Genomic DNA, 4,671 nt, shown 5'->3' on the forward strand with positions numbered 1-4,671 from the left:
ACTTTGTACCTACGCAAGGCAGGACAGCATCAGCTGGAGTTCCTACACCATCAACATCTCACCCAATGATCACAAGAGCTAAGGATGGAATAGTCAAACCAAACCCGCGTTATGCATTACTTACACAGAAGGCGTCATACACTGAACCTCGAACGCTGGCTGAAGCATTAAGCCATCCTGGATGGAATGCCTCCATGAATGAAGAAATTGGCAACTGCGAAGAAACAAAAACATGGTCTCTCGTTCCCTATAAAGAGGGAACAAACGTGTTCGGGAATCGATGGGTTTATCGGGTCAAACTAAATGCTGACGGCATGGTCAAGTCTCTACGCTCAAGACTAGTGGCTAAAGGGTACAATCAATCCGAAGGAGTTAATTACCTTGAGACATACAGTCCTGTGGTGCGATCTGCCACGGTTCGTATGATCCTGCATACAGCTATGGTCATGAAGTGGCACATTCGACAAATGGACGTTAAAAACGCCTTTCTCCACGGCGACTTGAGTGAGACAGTTTACATGAAGCAGCCAGTCGGCTTTGTAGACAAGACCAAACCCAATCACGTGTGTCTTCTTCACAAGGCTCTCTACGGCTTGAAGCAGTCTCCCCGCGCCTGGTTCGATAAATTCAGCAACTATCTCATCGAGTTTGGGTTCGTTTGCAGTTACAAAGACCCCTCTCTCTTCATCTACTCTCATGGGAAGAATGTCATCATGCTTCTTCTCTACGTTGACGATATGCTGATCACCGGAAACACCTCATCAGTCATGGAGACATTCTTGGATGAACTCAGCAAGCAATTCAAGATGAAGGACTTGGGGCAAATGCACTACTTTCTTGGCATTCAAGCGACCTTCCATGCTAATGGTCTCTTCCTCAACCAGCAGCAGTATGCTGAGGACATACTCGATGTGGCGGCAATGTCAGACTGCAACCCTGTGGCCACTCCACTACCTACTCAGCTCAATCAAATCCCGCAACAAAAAGAGCTGTTCTCGGATCCAACATACTTCCGGATCCCTTTGTATTTATTTTTCAGAAAAGTTCCGTCAACGACAATCACCCTTCGCATTTCATTGTAGAATCCTCTAACTGATTGCCTAAATGACATAAATAGATACATGAATTTTCCCTTCTCATTATTTTCGTAGTGAGTATGCGTACCAGGATTTGCTTCTTTAATCATATGCAAATATGCTGGTATTTTAGAGTAACTGCGATCTGGTATACCTCTAGCAGCTGCAATAGCAAACTCACGAGCTTCCCAAGCGTGCCAATAAGTAATCTCACAACTATGCTCCATTCTCATAAACTGAATGATGTCATTCGGTTTTGGGCCATCGTTTGCATCATCAAATCGATGTTGTATCAGAGTCCCAATTGTTCTTGCAGATGCTGTTTTTCCGAATTTCCTTTTCTTTGAAGGAGCACATGAATGTCTTCCATCACATTGGTTGATCATGAAATATGTAGACCCATCTATTCCTTCTGCACGCACAGTCCAGTTGCACAATGCATCCTTACATCGAATATACCACCATTTTCTCGTGGATTTGATAACAGTGTAATCGAAATTATTCTTCATCGCCAAAATTTCCATTGTTTATCTCAGGAACTTCTTCATCCTCAACATTACTTGAATCACAAGGCTCCTTATTCAAATCGATATTGACTCGTTCCTTTTGATTTACACCAGAAACAGAGAACATCACACACAAGGTAGTAGACGATTCCCTCTTTGCATAGCCCACAAAATTAGATGCTTGCCGATCATTGGTGATAATAATTGGAGGATTCCCTTTTTGATTCAACAACGAATAACTGAACTCGGCATTAATGGCATTATGGTCCACCCCATAATCCTCACACACCGTTATCTTGAGCTGCTTCAACGTAGTAGTAGTTGCTAATGTTACCATTCGACCACGCCTTTCTTTGTCTACCACGAAACTCCAGTCATCACCGCGACTACACATCCATTCACCCGATTTGACATAGATTAGAACCATGTTGTATTGATAGAGAAAAGAGAGATGATTATGTCGATGAAGAAGAGAGAAACACAAAGAACGACGACAAAAGATCGTGGGAGAAGGAGAAAAACGTGGGAGAAAATATTCTTGGAGATATTTAGGGAAGATTTAGTTTACATTTAGGAAACATCTTTAACCGATTATGGAAGTTTCCATATTTTTCGGATTTCCTGTAGAATGTATAACCTATGTAAGTCAGAATACAGTAGAGTAGATGTGAAACATATTCTTCCCTAGGCGCCACATAAGGTAAAAGACAGACCATATCATGGCTCCAAATATAGATAGGGTATATCAACGCATTGTGGCTATATGTCGTTATCAAGCTAAAGGTATAAGAAATACATCTTTCTTGATTATAATGTAACGTAACCTAGCTTTGGTTAGAATATATAAGAAAAGATAGGTTACGTTGTATACCAAAGATATATCTATGTATAAACATTAGTAGCCGATTTCTAGACTAAGTAGATAACTAGAATGAGTATTGTAACTGTAGATAGAAGATGAAATAAAATATGATTCATTTAAAAAAAAAACAATTTAAACATATATATTGTCATACTTATGTTTCCAATAGTTTTGATATTTTTTAACATTTTTAAAATTCAGTTTACTATTTTTTCCATAAAAAAAAGGGTAAAATATGTCCAGAATTGCCCAAAATATCAGAAATCCTATTTTGACAAATAAAAGTTCAAAATGTCTCATTTTTCCAATTTTCCAGTGATATTATCTCTTCACAGATAGGCGTCGTTCGATCAGGCTCCACCCCCGAAAATGATCGATCTGATTTCACTATATACATTTTATATTTTATTAGTTCGATCTGTCTTAATCATCGAACTGTTTAAATGCACTTACTACTATTTTATACTTTGTAGAAAACTTTCTTTTTCAGTCTTATATTAAGATGAAAACGATTTTATGGGTGTGATTGATAAATTATGGAGTAACTGATATAGTAATTGAAATGGAGTAACTAGGAAGAAAAATAGTAAAGTTATAAAGATGAAAAAAAATAAAAGTTGATTGTAACTTATTTTCCACCTAAAAAACAGTGAGGGAAAAAAGTGCAATACATACCTCTATTTGAACAGTACTAAGCGTAAGAGAGATAAAACTTATTTTCACCTGATTGGTAGTTACAAGTGGAACTGAAAGAAAAAAATAATTATCCCTGGAACATTATCGCTATAAGTTCCTTTCAATCACACCCTATGAGTAAATTGTTTCAATGCAATTTGTTGTGCGTAAGATTCGGTTTCTAATCAAACGTGATAATTGTTTGTGTGCGGAGTGTTTGTGAATACATGATCCCCTTACTTATCCGAGGAGTTAGCACTATCTATTTTAGATATATCCGGTTTGCTTATGGTTTGGTCGGTGCCACAGATTGCTGGTTTTATGTGGTTAACTAGTGACACATTAATTGGTTCAATCTGGTAAATAAGCTTTTATCGGTGTTTTGAAAACCAGACCGAATCGGCAAGTCGGACCGGTTTGACCATGACTCGTTAAAGAAACCGAGTCCAGTTTGGTTTAAAACCCGGATTCGAGAAAAAACAGGTAAAACCGATGATCCGGGTCATCCCTCTCTTTATTTCATTTTTTTTTCATTTAAATACTAGTTGATGTCCCGCACCCTGTGCGATTAATATATCTATATACCTAACATTTTTTTAATTCTAATGTTTCTTTTTAACAAAATATAATAATTAAATTAGATACAAATTTCAAATTATTATAAATTATAAGTCTTTAATATTCATATTAGTAATCAATGTATTAAATTATGTTCTTTTGTTTCATAGTTTTATTTTTATTTATGTGATGCAGATTTTGAATCAAAATCTTTTCTAATAGTAATAATTAAATTAGGAAATTTTTATTTGAAATTAAACACATATTGTATTTGGACTGAAAAGAAATCATGTGGTAGTGAAATGATTATAAAAATCACAAATATAAAACATTAACAAAATAACGATAGTCTAGGATGTTCAATCCAGTAAAACCGAACCAAACCAAAATAAAGAAAATAATCTGGATTTGATAGTACCGAATAAACCAAATGATTGTTATTTTAAAAAGCCCACAGTATATGGATATGGTTTTGTATATTAAGCGATCAAATCGAATAAAAAAAAACTATATATATATATATATATATATATATATCAAATAAAAATAAATAATAATATTAATTAAACTAATGAATTATCCTAAAATCCTAAAAAAAAGATGATAAGTAATCAAATTGAATAAAATTATAGAGAATATGACAAGTAAGCAAATTCACTTTTTTTTTGTCATCAACAAACAGACTCATATAGACTCTGCGAACCAATCTGGTAACTCCGCATCCATATGAACGACGAAAGACGATTGTTTTCTGGCACATCGTTGTAGACTATCCGCCTTTTGATTTTCCGTCCGGGGTACATGAATAATCTCTGAGCTAGTAAAACGTGTCTTCAGTAGCTTTATGTCGTGCAGATAACTCTCAAACGCCGGTCATTCCTCTGGTTCTGAAACCATCTTCACCAATTGAGAACAATCTGTAGCAAAAGTAACCTGAAACTGATGTAAATTCCTCATACATTCCATAGCCCATATCAGTGCTTCCATCTCTGCA

This window comes from Brassica oleracea, chromosome C6, assembly GCF_000695525.1.
Source record: "Brassica oleracea var. oleracea cultivar TO1000 chromosome C6, BOL, whole genome shotgun sequence".
Lineage (NCBI taxonomy): Eukaryota > Viridiplantae > Streptophyta > Magnoliopsida > Brassicales > Brassicaceae > Brassica > Brassica oleracea.